This window comes from Capricornis sumatraensis, chromosome 17 (assembly GCF_032405125.1).
Source record: "Capricornis sumatraensis isolate serow.1 chromosome 17, serow.2, whole genome shotgun sequence".
NCBI classification, from domain to species: Eukaryota; Metazoa; Chordata; class Mammalia; order Artiodactyla; family Bovidae; genus Capricornis; species Capricornis sumatraensis.
The window spans coordinates 67,935,493-67,946,416 of record NC_091085.1 but is presented as its reverse complement, the minus strand read 5'-3'; positions in this window follow the sequence as shown (position 1 = coordinate 67,946,416).

Genomic DNA, 10,924 nt, shown 5'->3' with positions numbered 1-10,924 from the left:
CTGCAGTCCATGGGGTCACGAAGAATCACACACAACTGAGTTTGGGCTTCCCAGGTGGGTCAGTGGGTAAAGAATCTGCCTGCAACGGAGGCACAGATTTGATCCCCGAGTCAGGAAGAGCCCCTGGAGGAAGTTACCATAACCCACTAGATGTTCCTTATAGCTCTGATGGAGAGATTTGGAAAAATATATCGCTGCTTCCCAGGTGGCACTAGTGATAAAGAACTCGCATGCCAATGCAGGAGACATTAGAAAAGCAGGTTTGATCCCTGGGTTGGGAAGATTTCCTGGAAAAGGAAATGGCAACCCGCTCCAGTATTCTTGCCTGGAAAATCCCATGGACAGAGGAGCCTGATGGGCTACCATACATAGGATCACAAAGAGTTGGATACAACAAGGCAACTGAGCATGCATGCACACAAGCTTTATAATAATGCTATGAGATATAATCTTACTATCCCCATTTAACAGATGAAGAAACTGAGGCACAGAAAAGTTGCATGCTCAAGGTCAGATGCCACTAAATTGTACAGCAAGGATTGGAAGCCAGTGTCCCGTTCTGCCTTCCCACGAGCACTCATAGCTTCAAGCAAATCTCATTTGTGAAAATACAAATCCTCCCAAAGTGAAAGTGAGGGAGAGAGGGCTTCCCTGGTAGTCCAGGATTGCGAATCTGCCTTTCAATTCTGGGGACGTGGGCTCAATCCCTGGTCATGGGACTAAGATCCCACACACCATGGGGCAGGTAAGCCTACGTGCAGCTACTGGACCCATCCCATCGCCACAACCAGAGAAGCCTGCGTGCCGCAACAAAGACCCCGTGCAGCCAAAATAAAGTGGGTTAGCAGTTTCAGAAAATGAGGGGCTCAATGGAAATAAAGAATTGTTTTAAAAAATGAGGGAGGGCATGTTTTCTGTAACAGAAAGCATCGCTACCACAGCTCTCCTGGCATGTATGTGATGTTGCACACTTTTCAAAGGATTTGCACAGCTCAGCGGTATTAATACTCATGCTACCTCTGTTTAAAAGGGAGTGGTTGTAGGTATGAGAGGGCCTGTGATGGACCAGAAGTCATCTCTGCATTCCTGGGAGCTAGTACTCCAACCCTGCACTCCCAAGGAACGCTGAGGCGTTCGTATCAAACAAACCAAGTTTGTCCCTTGGGTCCCCCTACTCCTTTTCTTTTATTTGAATTTTTATTTTAAATTCATTTTGAGCTTATGGAGAAGTTGCAAAGGATGCAAGGAATTTTTTGTATATCCTTCACTCAGAGTCTTTGAATGCTATCATTCTGCCAGCTTTGCTTTCCCTCTCCAGTTAACTGAATGACCCCAACCCTATTATCAGGCACTCTGTCTGTCAGATCCAGTCCCTTAAATCTATTTCTCACCTCCACTGTATAGTCATAAGGGATTTGATTTAGGTCATACCTGAATGGTCTAGTGGTTTTCCCCACGTTTTTCAACTTCAGTCTGAATTTGGCAATAAGGAGTTCATGATCTGAGCCACAGTCAGCTCCTGGTCTTGTTTTTGTTGACTGTATAGACCTTCTCCTTCTTTGGCTGCAAAGAATATAATCAATCTGATTTCGGTGTCGACCATCTGGTGATGTCCATGTGTAGTCTTCTGTTGTGTTGTTGGAAGAGGGTGTTTGCTAGAACTCTATTAGCCTTTGCCCTGTGTTATTCTGTACTCCAAGGCCAGTTCGTGACTTTGTACAGGAGACAGGAATCTAGACCATCCCTAAGAAAAAGAAATGTGAAAAAGCAAAATGGCTGTCTGAGGAGGCCTTACAAACAGCTGTGAAAAGAGGGAAGAGAAAAGCAAAGGGGAAAGGGAAAGATATACCTGTTTTAATGCAGAGTCTCAGAGAATAGCAAGGAGAGATAAGAAAGCCTTCCTCAGTGATCAATGCAAAGAAATACAGGAAACCAATAGAATGGGAAAGACTAGAGATCTCTTCAAGAAAATTAGAGAAAACAAGGGAACATTTCATGCAAAGATGGGCTCAATAAAGGACAGAAATGGTAGGGACCTAACAGAAGCAGAAGATATTAAGAAGAAGTGGCAAGATTACACAGAAGAACTGTACAAAATAGATCTTCACGATCCAGATAATCACGATGGTGTGGTCACTCACCTAGAGGCAGACATCCTGGAATGTGAAGTCAAGTGGGCCTTAGGAAGCATCACTATGAACAAAACTAGTGGAGGTGATGGAATTCTAGTTGAGCTATTTCAAATCCTGGAAGATGATGCTGTGAAAGTGCTGCACTCCATATGCCAGCCAATTTGGAAAACTGAGCAGTGGCCACAGGACTGGAAAAGGTCAGTTTTCATTCCAATCCCAAAGAAAGGCAATGCCAAAGAATGCTCAAACTACTGCACAATTGCACTCATCTCAGTTCAGTTCAGTTCAGTTGCTCAGTTGTGTCTGACTCTTTGCGACCCCATGAATCGCAGCACGCCAGGCCTCCCTGTACATCATCATCTCCCGAAGTTCACCCAAACTCTTGTCCATCGAGTCAGTGATGCCATCCAGCCATCTCATCCTCTGTTGTCCCCTTCTCTTCCTGCCCCAATCCCTCCCAGCATCAGAGTCTTTTCCAATGAGTTAACTCTTCGCATGAGGTGGCCAAAGTACTGGAACTTCAGCTTTAGCATTAGTCCTTCCAAAGAAGACCCAGGACTTATCTCCTTTAGGATGGACTGGTTGGATCTCCTTGCAGTCCAAGGGACTCTCAAGAGTCTTCTCCAACACCACAGTTCAAAAGCATCAGTTCTTCGGTGCTCAGCCTTCTTCACAGTCCAACTCTCACATCCATACATGACCACTGGAAAAACCATAGCCTTGACTAGATGGACCTTTGTTGGCAAAGTAATGTCTCTGCTTTTGAATATGCTCTCTAGGTTGGTCATAACTTTTCTTCCAAGGAGGAAGCATCTTTTAATTTCACGGCTGGAGTCACCATCTGCAGTGATTTCGGAGCCCCCCAAAATAAAGTCTGACCCTGTTTCCACTGTTTCCCCATCTATTTCCCATAAAGTGATGGGACCAGATGCCATGATCTTCGTTTTCTGAATGTTGAGCTTTAAGCCAACTTTTTCACTCTCCTCTTTCACTTTCATCAAGAGGCTCTTTAGTTCCTCTTCACTTTCTGCCATAAGGGTGGTGTCATCTGCATATTGATATTTCTCTTGGCAATCTTGATTCCAGCTTGTGCTTCTTGCAGCCCAGCATTTCTCATGATGTACTCTGCAAAGAAGTTAAATAAGCAGGGTGACAATATACAGCCTTGGTGTACTCCTTTTCCTATTTGGAACCAGTCTGTTATTCCATGTCCAGTTCTAACTGTTGCTTCCTGACCTGCATATAGGTTTCTCAAGAGGCAGGTCAGGTGGTCTGGTATCCCCATCTCTTTCAGAATTTTCCACAGTTTATTGTGATCCACACAGTCAAAGGCTTTTGCATATAAAGTGGAAATAGATATTTTTCTGGAACTCTCTTACTTTTTTGATGATCCAGTGGATGTTGGCAATTTGATCTCTGGTTCCTCTGCCTTTTCTAAAACCAGCTTGAACATCTGGAAGTTCACGGTCCACATATTGCTGAAGCCTGGCTTGGAGAATTTTGAGCATTGCTTTACTAGTGTGTGAGATGAGTGCAATTGTGCGGTAGTCTGAGCATTCGTTGGCATTTCCTTTCTTTGGGATTGGAGTGAAAACAGACCTTTTCCAGTCCTGTGGCCACTGCTCAGTTTTCCAAATTTGCTGGCATATGGAGTGCAGCACTTTCACAGCATCATCTTCCAGGATTTGAAATAGCTCAACTGGAATTCCATCACCTCCACTAGCTTTGTTCATAGTGATGCTTTCTAAGGCCCACTTGGCTTCACATTCCAGGATGTCTGCCTCTAGGTGAATGATCACACCATCATGATTATCTGGGTCGTGAAGATCCTTTTTGTACAGTTCTTCTGTGTAATCTTGCCACTTCTTCTTAATATCTTCTGCTTCTGTTAGGTCCCTACCATTTCTGTCCTTTATTGAGCCCATCTTTGCATGAAATGTTCCCTTGTTTTCTCTAATTTTCTTGAAGAGATCTCTAGTCTTTCCCACTCATCTCACATGCTAGCAAAGTAATGCTCAAAATTCTCCAGACCAGGCTTCAACAATATGTTGACCGTGAACTTCCAGATGTTCAAGCTGCTTTTAGAAAAGGCAGAGGAACCAGAGATCAAATTGCCAACATCCGCTGAATCATTGGAAAAGAAAGAGAGTTCCAAAAAAACATCTATTTCCACTTTATTGACTATGCCAAAGCCTTTGACTGTGTGGATCACAATAAACTGTGGAAAATTCTGAAAGAGATGGGGATACCAGACCACCTGACCTGCCTCTTGAGAAACCTATATGCAGGTCAGGAAGCAACAGTTAGAACTGGACATGGAATAACAGACTGGTTCCAAATAGGAAAAGGAGTACACCAAGGCTGTATATTGTCAGCCTGCTTATTTAACTTCTATACAGAGTACATCATGAGAAACGCTGGGCTAGAAGAAGCACAAGCTGGAATCAAGATTGCCAAGAGAAATATTAATATGCAGATGACACCACCCTTATGGCAGAAAGTGAAGAGGAACTAAAGAGCCTCTTGATGAAAGTGAAAGAGGAGAGTGAAAAAGTTGGCTTAAAGCTCAACATTCAGAAAACGAAGATCATGGCATCTGGTCCCATCACTTCATGGGAAATAGATGGGGAAACAGTGGAAACAGGGTCAGACTTTATTTTGGGGGGCTCCGAAATCACTGCAGATGGTGACTCCAGCCATGAAATTAAAAGACGCTCACTCCTTGGAAGGAAAGTTATGACCAACCTAGATAGCATAGTGTATCAGGGCAAAGAAGATTTAAAAAGGACTGTCCTTGCCCATCTCTCTCTTAGTAGACAGTCTGGGAATAGACTGGAAGCCAGTCTTCCCGGAGTCTGTTAGTAGACTTTTCTCTAGGTTTAACTACCCTGACTGAGGTCACATGAGGACTTTCCAGGTAGTGCTAATGGTTAAGAACCTGCCTGCCAGTGCAGGTAGATGTAAGAGACTCTGATTCGATTCCTGGGTTGGGCAGGTCCCGTGGAGGAGGGTATGGCAACCCACTCCAGTATTCTTGCCTGGAGAATCCCACGTACAGAGGAGCCTGGCAGGCTGCAGTCCACAGGGTCGCGCAGAGTTGTACATGACTGAAGCAACTTAGCATGTATGCATGAAGGTCACATGCCCACCCCTCTAGATCAATCATTCTCAAGGGGGAGCAGGACGCCAGGACTGGCTTAGACCAATCAGGACTCATCCCTTGGGACGGTGCACTGGGTGATTTTGGGAAGCAAAGAAAAATGGAGGAATGACTACTAGTAAGCAAGCAACAGTGCTGGTGGGCACTTCAGTCAATTCAGTTCAGTCGCTCAGCCGTGTCCAACTCCTTCTGACCCATGGACTGCAGCACGCCAGGCTTCCCTGTCCATCACCAACTCCCAGAGCTTGCTCAAATTCGTGTCCATCGAGTCAGTGTATACTTGATGCTCCCTAAATGCTAAGGAGTGAACCAGTAGTAGAGGCAAGAGACCCTTGTGGGTGCATGCTCACTCACTCATGTCATGTCGTGTCCAAATCTTTGTGACCTCATGGACTGTAGCCTGTCAGGCTCCTCTGTCCATGGATTTTTCCAGGCAAGAGTACTGGAGTGGGTTGCCAGTCCTCCAGGGGATCTTCCTGACCCAAGGATCGAGCCCGAGTCTCCACATCTGCACTGCAGGTGGGTTCCTTGAATGTGGAGGAAGAAGTAGGCTTGGGTCTCCTTTGCAGGCTTAGTGTTCTTGGCTTGCCCAGTGCCCCTGACACTTAATAGGCTTTCTGGGAGACCCTACCTAGTCAGGTAGACAGAGCAGCCTAGTTGCAGAGGAGGAAGTAGCCACCACCAGCCATTGTCCTCTCTCATGTGACAATCTGGTTCTGTCCCATGGCCTCCCAGCCTGGGCTCTGGCCAGCCCTCTGACACTGGGCTTATCATCTGCTGTTCTTGAAGCTGAGTCTGCAGGGGGAGACCGTGGAGATCTCCCCAGCAAGGATGGAGGTGGAAGGAAGAAGGAGGAGGAGGGGCTCTCAAAAAAGCTAAAAGCCAGAAAGAGAGGTCAAGGGTATGCTGAAGTGGTTTGGGAAGTTCAGTCCTCATTTATAGGACACTTGCCAAGCCTTTTCACGTTTATTGTCTTGTTTAAGTACCCCACGGGGAAGGGAAACAGATTTCATTCTTCCCATTACGAGGATGAGGCTCTGGATGCCCATAAACTCAAAAGGCTTTGCCCAAGGCCACTTCTGTGCGTTCCCCATTGCTGCCGTAACAAACTTAATGGCTTTAAACAACACACATTTTTACAGTGCTGGAGGTCAGAAATTGAAAAGTCAAGGCGTCAGCAGGTCCACGTTCTTTCTGGAGGCTTCAAGAGAGAGTCTGTTTCTTTGCCTTTTCCAGCTTCTAAAGGCCAGCTGCACTCCTTGGCTTGTGGCCCCCTCCACCATCCTCAACGCCAGCAGCGTAGCATCCTCCAATCACACATCTTTCCTCACTGTAACTCCTGCCTCCCTCTTCTAAAAATGCTTGGGTTTACGTTGGTCCCACCATCTGTATAATCCAGGACAATCTCCCCACATCAAGATCCTGAATCACCTCTGCAGTGAATCCTCTGGTGGTCCAGCGGCTATGACTCTGAGTACCCAGTGCAGGGGGCTCGGGTTCAATCTTTGGTCAGGGAACTAGATCCCACGTGCTGCAACTAAAAAGAAAAAAAGATCCCGCATGCTGCGATGAAGTTCAAACATTCTGAGTGCTGCAACTAAGACCTGGAGAAACCACATACATACATACATACATACATACATACATACATACATACATACAAATCATATCTGCAGGGGGTTCCTGGTGGCTCAGTGGTAAAGAATCTGTCTGCCAATGCAGGAGACAGGGGTTTGAGCCCTGATCCAGGAAGATCCCACCTGCCTTGGAGCAACTAGGCCCAGGAGCCACAACTATTGAGACCACACGCCACAGCTACTGAAGCCCACCCACTCTAGAGCTTGTGCTCAGCAACAAGAGAAGCCATTGCAATGAGCAGCCCTTGAACTGCAGCTGGAGAGTAGCTCCCAGTCGCTGAAATTAGAGAAAAGCCCGCAGAGCAGCAGAGACCCAGCGCAGTCAAAAATAAAGGAAATAAATAAGTAGTATTATATTTAAAAAATCACACATGCAAAGTTCTTTTGGCCGTGCGTTGTAACGTATTTGTCAGTCATGGGGATCAGGATGCGGACATCTTTGGGAGGATGTTACTCAGCCTTTTGTAGTTACCGGCTTGGGAGTGACTGAGACCTTCTAAGCCCCTGTGTTGCTTCTTTGTCCTTCTTCTCAGCAGTTCACTGTGGCTGTAGTCACTGACAGATCCTGTTTGTGGCTTGCACACCCCAGTGGCAGCATTTCAGTGGATGCTGCATTTGCCATTTTTTAGATAAGGAATGAACACGTGGGACCCAGAGTCTGGCTGTCTGAGTTTAAATCCTAGTTTCAGCTTTTCTAAGTGGTGCAATGTTCCGGCAAGTTACTTTTCTTTTTGCGGCTCTGTTTTCTCATCTGTAAAATGGGAATGATGATATAGATACCTGTCCCCTGGATACACAGTATGAGGTTAAATGAGCTAATGAATCTTGAGCTCTTAGAACAGTGTCTGGTTTATAATAACTTTAGTACATATTAGCTTGCTTTTTTGTCTTAAAATTTTTTTTTAATTGATTTTATTTGACTGTGCTTAGTCTTTTGTTGCCAGAGAAGGCCATGGCACCCCACTCCAGTACTCTTGCCTGGAAAATCCCATGGACGGAGGAGCCTGGTAGGCTGCAGTCCATGGGGTCGCCAAGAGTCGGACACGACTGAGCGACTTCACTTTCACTTTTCACTTTCATGCATTGGAGAGAAAAATGGCAACCCACTTCAGTGTTCTTGCCTGGAGAATCCCAGGGATGGGGGAGCCTGGTGGGCTGCCGTCTATGAGGTCGCACAGAGTCGGGCACGACTGAAGCGACTTAGCAGCAACAGCAGCAGCAGCAGGTCTTTTGTTGCAGCACACAGGATCTTTAATTGTGGCGTGAGGGATCTATACTCTTATTACTCAAGGAAAATCTTTTTGTTTTTGATAACCTTTGGCCACGTGAACCTTTTCTCCATGCAAGCTGAGATCCGCAGTGATTCACTAGCTCCCAAAGCTGGGCTTACAGGAAGCCACGTAGTTAAGGAGTAAAATGCTTAGAATTTGGAGGCAGAGAAGCCCAGGGTAGAATCCAACTAGCCCACTTACTTGCTGCAGGCCCTTGGGATGTGACTTCACTGGGTCTCAATTCCCTTATTTGTTAAGTGGGGATTGCTGTTGTTTGGTCGCTCAGTCTTGTCTGACTCTTTGTGATCCCATGGACTGTAGCACGCCAGCTTCCCTGTCCTTCACCATCTCCCAGTTCTTGTTCAAACTCATGTCCGTTGAGTTGGTGATGCCATCCAACCATCTCATCCTCTGTCATCCCTTTCTCCTCCTGACTTCAATCTTTCCCAGCATCAGGGTCTTTTCTAATGAGTCAGCTCTTTGCATCAGGTGGCCAAAGTATTGGAGCATCAGCTTCAGCATCAGTCCTTCCAATGAATATTCAGGACTTATTTTCTTTAGGATTGACTGGTTGGATCTTCTTGCAGTCCAAAGGACTGTCAAGAGTCTTTTCCAACACCACAGTTCAAAAGCATCAATTCTTTGGCGCTCAGCCTTCTTTATAATCCAACTCTCACATCCATACATGACTACTGGAAAAACCATAACTTTGACTAGATGGACCTTTGTTGGCAAAGTAGTGTCTCTTTTTAATATGCTATCTAGGTTTGACATAGCTTTTCTTCCAAAAAGCAAGTGTCTTTTAATTTCACGGCTGCAGTCACCATCTGCAGTGATTTTGGAGCCCAAGAAGATAAAGTCTGTCACTGTTTCTATTTTTTCCTCATCTATTTGCCATAAAGTGCGGGGACTGGGTGCTGTGATCTTAGTTTTCTGAATGTTGAGTTTTAAGTCAGCTTTTCCACTCTCATTTTTCACTTTCATCAAGAAGCTCTTTAGTTCCTCTTCGCTTTCTGCCATACGCAGAAAGTATATGCATATCTGCATATCTGAAGTGTCATCTGCATATCTGAGGTTGATGATATTTCTCCTGGCAATCTTGATTCCAGCTTGTGCTTCATCCAGCCCAGCATTTCTCATGATGTACTCTGCATCGAAGTTAAATAAGCAGGGTGACAATATACAGCCTTGATGTACTCCTTTCCCTATTTGGAACCAGTCCATTGTTCCAAGTCCGGTTCTAACTGTTGCTTCTTGACCTGCATATAGCTTTCTCAGGAGGCAGGTAAGGTGCTCTGGTATTCCCATCTCTTGAAGAATTTTCCACAGTTGGTGATCCACACAGTCAAAGGTTTTGTTATAGTCTAAAGCAAAAGTTTTTCTGTAATTCTCTTGCTTTTTTTTATGATCCAATGGATGTTGGCAATTTGATCTCTGGTTCCTCTGCATTTTCTAAATCCAGCTTGAACATCTGGAAGTTCTCTGTTCATGTACTGTTGAAGCCTAGCTTGGAGAATTTTGAGCATTACTTTGCTAGTGTGTGAGATGAGTGCAATTGTGTGGTAGTTTGAACATTCTTTGGCATTGCTTTTCTTTGGGATTGGAATGAAAACTGACCTTTTCCAGTCCCGTGGCCACTGCTGAGTTTTCCAGATTTGCTGGCATATTTAGTGCAGCAATTTCACAACATCATCTTTTAGGATTTGAAATAGCTTAACTGGAATTCCATCATCACCACTAGCTTTATTCGTAGTGTTGCTGCCTATGGCCCACTTGACTTCGCACTCCAGGATGTCTGGCTCTAGGTGAGTGAACACACCATCGAGGTTATCTGGGTCATTAAGATCTTTCGTGTGTAGTTCTTTGTGTATTCTTGCCACCTCTTCTTGGTATCTTCTGTTAGTACTCAAACCAGAGGGCAATTTTAAAAAATTATTTTATCCCTTTCTTCATTTTTGGCTGTGCCAAGTCTTCATTGGTGCGCACAGGTTTTCTCTAGTTGTGGCAAGTCAGGCTCCCTAGTTGCAGTGTGCAGGCTTCTCATTGAGTGGCTTCTCTTGTTGTGAAGCACAGGCTCTAGGGCATAGGCTCAGTAGTTGCAGAACAAAGGCTGAGTTGCCCCATTACATGTGGGATCCTAGTTCCCAGACCAGGGATCAAACCTGCGTTCCTTGCATTGACAGGGGGATTCTTAACCACTGGACCAGCAGGGAAGTCTCCAGAGGGCAGTTTTGAGGCTTGAAAGAGATAAGGTACTTCATCTCTCTCAACATCCTTTCCAACCCTCACAAACGACATCTCCCACAAATCAAGGCTTGTCTTGCCGGTGCTGCAGCTACCAATCTAGTTCCCTTTTCCCATCCTTGTCTTTCTCTCTTATGGTAAATGAAGTAGGGAGTTTCCATGTTTAAAGACCACTTTAACATCTTTTTTCATGAATCATCTGTTCATACTTTTTGGTCCATTTTTTAAATCTGGTTTCCACATTTCCCCATTAAATTTAGAGAGTCACTCATTTATTAGTGAGAATACTCCTTCATCCATTATGTATGTTGTAAATATTTTCTCCTAGTTTGTTAGTTGTCTTTTGATTTCACTTATGGTGTTTTTCACATGTGAAAGCTAAAGAAAATTTATGCAGTCAAATTTACTAATCTTTTTTTTTAATTAAAAAATTAAAACTTTTTGGCAGCACTGTGGCCTGTGGGATCCTAGTTTTTGGCA